This window comes from Myodes glareolus, chromosome 13 (assembly GCF_982192425.1).
Source record: "Myodes glareolus chromosome 13, mMyoGla1.1, whole genome shotgun sequence".
Lineage (NCBI taxonomy): Eukaryota > Metazoa > Chordata > Mammalia > Rodentia > Cricetidae > Myodes > Myodes glareolus.
In genome coordinates, this window is record NC_142038.1 from 54,804,902 (window position 1) to 54,815,698 (window position 10,797).

Sequence of the window (10,797 nt, forward strand, 5' to 3'; positions counted from 1 at the left end):
TTCGTAAAAGAAGGGTTTCTAGAGGTGGCCGACGACTCCGAGTAGACAGTATCCTAGAGACACCACGAAACCTATGTGCCCACGAGTTCCCAGACGTTCTGCACAGGGTAAAGCCAGAGGGCACCAGCACTGGGAAGGGTAAGTGGATGTGGGTTCCCACATGTAACCAAGAAGCTCTCTGTAATAGATACCCACTGATGAAGGTAAAATCGGTGTTTTCCAGTGGAATCTCACTGGATATTTTAACCACACTTCAGGGCAGGTCTGGTGCCCAGGAGAAGCTGGCCAACACAAAACAAATTCAACGGTAATTTTGTAGACCTTTTGTTTCATTTTGCTTTGTTTGGGTATTTTGTTTCCAACTTATTGGTCTTTGTCTTTTTCTTTTTATTTCTGCTTTTGTGTTTTTGTGACTTTATTTTTTCCTGTTGTTTATTTTGAGAGAGAGAGACAAAGGATGTAAAGCTGGGTGTGTAGGATGGTGAGGAGGATCTGGAGGATGTGGGAAACATGACTGAAATGTTATCTAAATTTTTTTTTCAATAAAAAACGACATTGAATCTGGAGATTGAGTTCAACCCATGGCAACCAATCATATCTGCTTCAATCGATATACCCTCTACAGACAGTCATACCAGCTTCAGTCAGTCATACCAGCACAACAAAGCCTCTGGGAAGCCTGAATACCAAGGTTCCAGTGAGCTTTCTGGATGGTGGTCTCCATTAACACACCAGAGAAATGCACCCTCAGGACATGGGATTATGTTTGGGACCATGGACACTTTGTTCCTTTCAGTATCTCTTCACTCAGCTGGCCCTGATTCCTGTCCTTTACCACGGAACCAGAGTGACAGAATGTTTTCTGGAGTTCTGCGTGCTATTCTAGTGAATCAGATCTGAGGGTGGAACCAAAACTACACATTCTTTAGTGACTTGTGGAAAGAGAAAGTGGCTGGGGACACTGCAGCACTTGGAGCTGGTGTCTACAGTGGGGGAGTCTTTTGTTTTTGTTTGCACGCAGTCCTTGTACAGTCGGTTCTGTTAAGGCAATGACATGCATGTGTATCATGTACCTTAAACATGTTCACTCTTCTGTTGGGCTCTCCTGTCCCCGCCTCTAAATTGGGGGATTCTTGCTCAGGATTTTTCCGAGTCTATGGAAACTGTGTGTCTAGACTCATAACTACATTGCAGCTATGCCTGCAACAAGCTTAGTTTCGTGCTAAAAGGCAGTGGTGGCACAATTTCCTAACACAATGGTGGAGAAGCTGCGGACATTGCTAACATTCAAGGTTTGAATCCTGACCCCCACCCCACCCCCACCACAATACAAACACTGTAAAATCCTCTTGAAGTTTTATGGGATACCTTAGCAACCCAGGGCCCCCACTTACACTTATGTTATACCACACAATCCTTTCCAAACAAAGCAACTAAGTTTACTCTGTCCTAATATCTTACTTGTAACTTCCCCTCTGTGCTCAAACACATCCTGAAACAAAATCTGGAACTAGAGGCAGTGAGTAAACTGATTCAGCCTGCACTTTCAGATACACATGCAGTAAAATAATTTGTGTCCCCAGAATGAACTTTCAAGTATGATCCCCTCTTTAACCTCCTACACCTTCGCATGATTGGGCATGCGTATGATTAAAATCAAATGCATTATGGGGAAAGTCATACATAATGAATGTATAACCAAAGCCTGTGAATGAGTTTATCAGAGTAAAAGACTCTATTGCCCCTGGCAACTACTCCTCCCCCTCCAGGAGCCATAGAGGAACTAAAGTTTATTTTTAAAATTTTTCACTTCAGCTAGTAAAAAGCTAATTGATGACACTTGGTCAGGGGAAACACATTAAGTGACCCAGGGCTATTGCACAAACCTCCCCAAGGGCTGCCCCTCCCTTGCTGCATAAAGTCTCCACACCTTTCTTTTACTCAGAAAACCCCTTGCTAATTTGCATTATTTTTTCAAAAAAATTGAATTCTTTGGACAAGGCAACAAGAATCTGAAAGCACCTGATCCAGGTAGGACCATCAGCAAACACTCAGGTGTGAGGTCGCGCTGCATGATGGATTTTACATGGAATGAAGATGTATGTATGCTATAACAAAGATGAGGGATCCTAAAGACATGGCTAAGATGTAAAAATAGTATAACTTTGAGTTAACCAAAGCAGATTGTCTTAGGCAGGCCTAATTTTTAAAGAAATATCTCCTGCTACGGACCAGCTCAAGGGAGCCACTCAGACCGTAAGGGAATCAGGGCGAAGGCACAGGAGAAATCAGGATACGGCGAGGAAAAGTGACACACAGACACTCTCAATGTTTTTGAGACATGCTGGTGCGATTTACTTACTTCAGTGCAGGATTATATATTATTACAAAACAAAGGACTTGGCAAAGGCATACATCATCAGATCATAAAATAGAAAAGAACGGCATAAAACAGTTTTTCAAAGAGAATCTTTAAAGATGCTTTGGCATGAGTACAAGGACTTTTGCTTTCTTACATTTGTAAAGTTACCCCTTCTTTTTTCTTGTTATTAGAGAGACCATTGTTCTTGAGTTAGCCCAACTTTATCAGCTTGTACCAGGTGGCTGACTTGGGCTCAGCTAAGTGACCTTGTGTGTCTGGGTGAGAAAGAAGAAGGCTACTATCTTCCTGGAAAACTTTCTGAGACTCATTTTGTACCATTAATCTCAACTCCTTTCCCTTCCCAACTCTCAGGGTCAGATGCTATAATTAGCCTAGGTTTTCTGGCCATAAGGAAGGTTGCATAGGCCTCCTGTTAAGTTGTACATAAATGCCTAATGCTGTTTCCCTGTAGAAGGCGTCTAAGGTTTTTTCTGCTAAGATTAACTCCTTTTATTCTACATCATCAAGGAATCGTCCTAATGATGATTTTGGCAATTCCCAGAACTGGCTACTTTTTTAAGGCTTTAATTAATAGTGGAGCAGAATCCAAAAATGTCCTCAGCAGTCTTGTTTATATCCACAACTGCCTGGAATAGTCTGATCTGTTAGCAATATGTAAGGATCACAAAGAACACACAGACAAGGGAAAAGACACACATATGGCTCCAAGGACAGCCAGGTCGAGTCAGTACTAATGGCGACTCAGGTAGCATTACACCACAACTGGTTGCCAAGGGACCGCCTGGAACACACAGCTCCTTGAAGCACCAATCCCAATCCTGCCGGCAATATTTGCCCATCCAGTCAGCATTTCTGCTACACTGGCGAGACAGCCGTGGATGTAGCAGGTCCCCGTTTTTTATTTTTAAAATGCAACTCGAACACATCCTGTTTCACTTGGGCCACTGAATTGAAAAGACATTTAAGGAGACAGGGAAACAGGAAAACCAGCAACAGTATTAATAAAATCATTATTCCAATGAGGACAAAATACTGCATCCAATTTAATGGATTTAAAGCCTTAATTTCTGACTCAATTTTATTAACCAAATCTTGTAAACTTTTTATTTGTAAATGAGCTTGGCTAATAGCAGAAATATCTTTCTGTAATGTAGTTAAATATTATTATTTTGCTAGATACCTTGTAAATGTGCTTTTAACGTGTCCCATGGCTCTGAATGATTATAATTTAGTGGTGTGACACAGATTGCTTTAAAGCTTTCATGACAATGTGTGGATAGAGTAGTTTTTAAATTAGCAATGTCCTGTCCAAGAACAAGGACCACTTCTTTTGATACATTAACTTTTGCTTCCAATTCATTGTCAATTGCTGCCTGTCTCAGTAATGTAGATGTAATGTTCTTATTTAATGTATTTACATAATGAGCAATATGAATCTCTTGAATTAAAGCTGTTGTAGCTATAGCAAAAGTTATGTCTAAAATAAGTGTAGCCACAAACCTCCTAGGTTGTACCAGATAACAAAAGGTGGGCGTCTCTAACAACAAGCAAAACATTTAAATCTTTTGGTTTAGCTGAAGTAATGCAATTAGTAAGTTTACAGGAATGACAAACAACTTGATAGGACTTACTTTGGTAATATTAACAAAAGCAGGCTGAGCTAATAACAATGCATTAGGATAAGAAACACATGTCCTGAGTCCTATGGGCTCAGACTTAATATGATTAGGTTTTTTGTCCAGAAACACATATATAGGTCAGAATGTTTTTTAGTAACATTTTCTTCTTTAGCAAACCATGTAGGCTCCACAAAGCCTGGAGAAAACCATCTTTGTAAGGGCTCTCCTATTCCTACGTATTTATAGTGATGAAATTTTTCCTGATAAGTGTTTATATGATTTTTATAAAAATATTGTTGACTTGAAGATATAGAATAATCCCAATTTTTATAAGAGGAATCTTTAGGCTGATATTTAGTGGCTGCATTTGGAAAGCCACAAGTTAGCCATGTAGGGAACTTATTAATAGCTGAATCCCAAAATCGATCCTTTTTTTGATATTTTTGAATACATGGTTTAATAGGCATAGATGAGACCTGCTCATTCTCCTAAGGTCTGCATCTGAATTTTCCAAATCCATCTCTTACCAACATTTTCCTTATCTGGGCTGTCAGTAAGAAAAGTTCCATAGCCTGAACTCAAGCAAATTTTTTGGTACCTTTCCAGAGAGTGTAAAGCAAATAGGCAAGGAATCAGAACATCCCTCAAAGGTTAGTAACGAGGACGAACTAATTTTTGCGTCAGAGTCCTGAGCACCTCCCAGTCTCCTAGTATCATTAGTTAAAATCCTGATGGGCTCTTGATCTAGCCAACCAACAGGTTGTAAAACTGGGGGATTAGGAACATAGGCCCAATAAGCCATTCCCTGTACTGTAGGGGGAGCAGATATCAAAGCTAAAAAGACAAGAAAGTACAGGCTAGGTTTTAGAGGTTATCCCTGCTGAATAAGCAGACTTTCAGCTTCCTTGACAAGGCGTTTAATTTTTGTCCAGGTGATTTTCGGAGCCTGTGACGCAGTTGCTCTCATTTTCCTCATTTGACACGTCAGATATCTCGTCTGTCTCTGTAGCTTCCTCTTTTTTCGCTGCCTCTCCTGGCGTCGGCTGGACGAGCCTGTCTGGTATCCAGATGGGGGAGTCGGCATCCTGTGGAAATACATAAGCATACCCTCGCCCCGATGTTATTAGAACGTCTGGTCCCTTCCATTGACCAGACAGAGATCTTTCCGTAGAACTTTGGCAGGACAGAGTTAAACTCACAGGTCCAATGCACCATTGCAGGTGTCAATCCTTTATCATTAGTATTTAAATGATTTAATACAAATAAGGTATGTGATAATAAATGATGAGGAGCAAAATATTCATGTGCTCTCTGAAAGTTTTCAATCTGTAATTTTAATGTTTGATGTGCTCTTTTAACAATTACTTGGCCCTGAGGGCTATATGGGATGCCTGTAGTATGTACAATGTGTCATTGTGCACAAAAAGTCTCAAAAGCTTTAGAAACATAAGTAGGACCATTATCTGTAAAGGTGTCTATAAAGAAGTTATTATTATAATTAGTTAATAATTGTTAACATTATTATGGAAAACATCCTGCTAAGAAATTTTTTCTGTCCCTTTGAGAGTAAGGGGTGAGGGTCCTATATTTCCCCAATCCTCCTGGTCCTAAGGGTCAGCTCAATCATAAGCTAGCTTTGTTAACTTTGGGCAAATTGTTTCTTATAATTACAGATTTTTAATACATCTCTTTTGACTTAGCATTTTAACCAGGGATAATTGGGCGATGTATTCTTTTAACTGCTTCCAGCTGACTTTGGGGCGACGTTGTCGAGGGTTAACAAAGGTGAAATGCTAGTAAAGAAGAGAAAATTTTAGAAACATTGGACTTTGTTGAAGAGCCAGGGGGCATTCACATCGGCTAGACTGGTCCATATCAGTTTTTAGCAAGTCCATGGTCCACAGTCATTTAGAGCAGGTTGTAGGCAGCAATTAATGTTTGTTTGTGTCTGCCAACCAAGGAGAAACCTGTAGAGACAAATTTATACTAGGAACAGAAGTTAATACATTTAAAACTTTTAGGCCCATTATTTGTCTTTATCTGTAAAGGCATTCCTATGATTTGAAAACATAAAGTGAGATATTGAATAACATCCTTAATAGCTTCTCCTGTGTGTGCTGAGGCAACTATGGAAAAGTATCAACAGTCATATGCATATAGCATAACCTTCCAAAGGAGAGTACATGTGTTACATCCATTTGTCAGATTTTTAGAGGGAGTAGACTCCGTGGATTTATTTCAGTGCTGGGTGGATGATGATGAGTAAGATTACCTGTCAAGCAATCTGCTCGAGAGAGATGAAATTTTTGTTATAGTGCTTTAGCATTGACATGAAAAGCTTTATGAAAAGCTCTCGCCTTCTCCAAGGTAGAACTTATTATATATATGAATATATATATTTCATTTTAGTCCATTGATCAATTATATTATTTCCTTCATTCAAAGGTCCTGGCAGAGCTGTATGGACTTTCATATGTTGAATGTAAAAACAATTTCTTCTCTGCCAAATTAAATGTTGCGATTGCTGAAATAAAAGGCACATAGGGCTGGGACTTTTAATAGGTACAGCTACTTCTAAAATTCTGAGGGTATTAACATCTGTAGAATCTGATATTAGATTAAATGTTGTCTTAGATTCGTCTGTAAATACATTTGGGGCCATGGAAATAGGCTGTGATAATGTTATTTCAGAAAATATTACAGGATGCTCCTTAAAATAACATCTAAATTAATTTATATCATCTAACAACTTTTGAAAATCCTTCAAGATCTTTAAATTATTTTTTCTCAATTTTACCTTTTGTAGAATAATTTGCTTCTCACAAATTCATGCTCCTAGATAATTTATGATTTTATCCTTTTTGTATCTATTTTCTTGCGGACTTTGAAACACTGGGTATGCTGATTGCAGCTCAGTTCTCACCTCTTTCCAAACGCTTAGATAAAATGTGCTTTCGGAGCTGCCCTGACCTCCTCCCACATAAGGTGGAGGGGTGGAGGGTGTTATGGGGCAAAGCGTCAGCGCTTTTAAACCTCCTTTCTCCTTTTTTCTCATCCTTTTTCTCAGTTTTGCCTTTTCAAATTTGCTTACAATTGCTTGCAGTTGCTTATCTGACTCTTTTAACTCAGAAAGGTCCGGGTATAACTCTCCCCATTCCTGATGATTCCTTTTACTGCTTGTCTTTTCTGACTTTTTTGATCTTTCCTCTTGCAACATTTTCAGCGCTGCCTGTCCATTTTCTACTGCTTTACTGTAATATAGATCTTCCAGACAGCCTCTAATTAACTTCCAAATTGACTCGACCCCTCCCTTAAGGATCCAAACTGCCCTTGCTCTCATTTATTCCTCAAAACTTTATTAGGTAAATTAACATAAAGTAGCAGTAATAGTTGAGCAATTCTTTGTCCCTGGTTTCACCATGACCTTAATGTCATTTTCTATGTCTGCATCTATGACACCTGACACAACCTTAGAATTCTTTTGATAGTTGAAACTTTTTCCTATAAGTCCCACAGTTTGTGGCAACAATGTTACTTTCACTGATGTGGGTACTAAGGCAATGCCATCCTATTTAGAAGGAATCATATCCTTTGAGCTAGCCAAATCAAGGCCAGCATTACCTGGTGTTGCTCTAGGCAACTCATGTATGGTAAACTCTGGAGCCTCAGGATTTAAATTCCTGGCTCTGATTTCTTGACTGATTTTTCCTTTCCCTTAAGGATCCCTTGCTTAAATGCAAAGTCTAGGTCTCTCCCCTCCTTTCCCACAATGACATCGAGAGACTTCCTGAAACGGCGAGCCAGGGTGCAATGGCAAAAAATTTCTTTTAAGTATTTTGTCTTATCTTCCAGATTCTTTAAACATAGCAGCTCATTAAGAGCCTAAAAAAATTGAGTGCAATTGATTAGCACCCATATTTAATTGATATTTTTTTTTTTAACTTTCGTTTTGTCGACTTGCGAAACTGCTTTTTACTCATTCCTTATTTATGGAATGGGCAATAAAACTCCCGCTTTGATAGTGGCTGCTCCCCCTTCATTTCCAGGGAAAAGTAATTAACCCCCGCTTTGCCGCGGTTGCCTTCTCTCTATTTACAAAGAGAGCTCTTAATGAATTTTGCTTTAACAGCAGACGCTTTCCTTTTATTTATAGGAAAAGCAATTAATCATTCCTACTTTAGTCGTAGGATTCCCGTTTATTTGAGAACTATTTTCCCCTGCTTTGGTCACAGGATCCCCAGCTTACCTGAGGACTATTTCCCCTGCTGTTTGTTCATGGTCTGGACCAGGTACTGACAGCAGGTGTTGCACTGGGGGTCATCTTACCCAGTGGTCAGCATCGTTGTTATCCAGGTGGAGACATCATGGTGTCGCATAATCTTCTTTGGAGACCTTGGGTCACTGTTAGGATCTCAGAGTCTCCGTCTAATATAAGCCTTTTAACCTTTATTTTAAATGCCATTTTGTACAGATTTTTAAAGTATTTAGGGCTATCCAGGTATCTCTGATTAGGCAAACTTTATTATTTTTATTAACTTATATTTTTAACAAACCAATAATATATACCATATCTTTGTTAAAGTAAACCTGTAAATTAATCATTTTTAGTAAAGGCAATGAGGCTAAAACCTAATCATAAACAATATGAAACGTTTTATAAGTATTTGTATTGTATTTTTAAGACATAAAAATTCTCAAAAATTATATGAGTCAGAACATTTGAATATTTTACTGCAAAAAATAACTGTCAAGATATTAGAAAGTCTTTACTTAGAAAAAAGACGAATCTTAAATATAATTTCTTTGCTGAATGTGGAGAAAGCATTATTTTAGCATAAACAATTAATCAGTGATTATATTAAAGAAAACAATATATACCCAAATCAATATATGCTCAGGAAGTTTTTGGCAAGATATGGCAAAATCATATGATGTTCATAGGACAGAATTTTTGAGACCCTTACTCTGTTGAGTATACTCACCTCATATATTTTTTACTGTCATAAAGCTACACAAGCATGCATAAAAGAAATAATCATGACCTTTTCACAAGATAAATCCTTTTTAAACCAGAATTGACCATTAAACATTCAGATATAAGAAATTACAGCAAACTTCTTTTAGCCTCTTATTACCTTTTATAACATTTTATATACCTTTTGTAATTTTTAGGTTTGACTCCTTTCTTAATATTTGTTTCATTAATTAAGCCAGACACTTTTAGACAAACCCCTTTTATTATTTTTATTTATTATTATCATTATTTTAGCCCTTTTGCCCTTGGTGGTTTTTAGATAATATAGAAGCCTAATGTATCTTTAACATTTGTTTTTAAATTAATGTTTTTTAAAGTCACAAGTTGATATAATTTAAAACTTTTTATAAGCAGTATTAGGACAGGAAAGAGTTAGGAGAAGAAACTGCTGGCCAGCGGAAGAAACCTTGAGTGTTATCACAGTGAAAAATTTAACTCAGAAAAGAGAAGAAGCATAGAAAATGTCCTTTAGCTGCTAGTGCCTTTTTAAAATTCCATATTAACTTTTCTCTGATCATAATTTTAGACTTTTTATTTTATATTTGCCTGGTTTTTATTTCTATTTTTATGTTTATTTTTATTCTTATCTAAGAGCGTTCCATCCTTATGGAACTTAGATTTACATTCATTCTTCCAGTGCTTTCCCTTTTTGCATCGGGGACAAAGTCCGGGAGTTCCCCTTTGCCCTGCTCCTTTTTGCCCTGCTCCCCTGGGCCTCCTGCAGTCTTTCTGCATGTGCCCAGGTTTCCCACAATTATAACAAGTGAGAGATGAGGGGTCTCTTACACCTCCTTCATATGTCTTTTCAATATTGGCGCTGAATTTCCAACCCTTCATTGCTGCAGCATAAGCCATTCCTTGGACTAATGCTGATAAGGCATCTCTCATAGATTGCCCCATGGTTCCTCAGGATTACTTACACTGTGACCGGCAAATCTTCCGGCGGGACTGCAGCTCCCTGGTAAGAGCCGTTCCTGAAAACTAATAAAAGGAAAAGAAAGAAAAGAGAAAGATTACCTGTCCTTCAAGTCCCTGTTCGGGCACCACCTGCTACGGACCAGCTCAAGGGAGCCACTCAGACCGTAAGGGAATCAGGGCGAAGGCACAGGAGAAATCAGGATACGGCGAGGAAAAGTGACACACAGACACTCTCAATGTTTTTGAGACATGCTGGTGCGATTTACTTACTTCAGTGCAGGATTATATATTATTACAAAACAAAGGACTTGGCAAAGGCATACATCATCAGATCATAAAATAGAAAAGAACGGCATAAAACAGTTTTTCAAAGAGAATCTTTAAAGATGCTTTGGCATGAGTACAAGGACTTTTGCTTTCTTACATTTGTAAAGTTACCCCTTCTTTTTTCTTGTTATTAGAGAGACCATTGTTCTTGAGTTAGCCCAACTTTATCAGCTTGTACCAGGTGGCTGACTTGGGCTCAGCTAAGTGACCTTGTGTGTCTGGGTGAGAAAGAAGAAGGCTACTATCTTCCTGGAAAACTTTCTGAGACTCATTTTGTACCATTAATCTCAACTCCTTTCCCTTCCCAACTCTCAGGGTCAGATGCTATAATTAGCCTAGGTTTTCTGGCCATAAGGAAGGTTGCATAGGCCTCCTGTTAAGTTGTACATAAATGCCTAATGCTGTTTCCCTGTAGAAGGCGTCTAAGGTTTTTTCTGCTAAGATTAACTCCTTTTATTCTACATCATCAAGGAATCGTCCTAATGATGATTTTGGCAATTCCCAGAACTGGCTAC

General features: G+C 38.5%; 1 long non-coding RNA gene across 1 annotated transcript; it reads right to left on the reverse strand.

Moving 5' to 3' along the window:
- Positions 1 to 2,329: 2,329 nt before the first annotated feature.
- LOC148120029 (uncharacterized) lies at positions 2,330 to 10,048 on the reverse strand. The gene is made up of 2 exons (XR_015734721.1): positions 8,249 to 10,048; positions 2,330 to 5,969 (listed from the first exon to the last, which is right to left on the reverse strand). It is a non-coding gene; the product is annotated as an uncharacterized LOC148120029 (long non-coding RNA).
- Between the last annotated feature and the right edge of the window lie 749 nt (positions 10,049 to 10,797).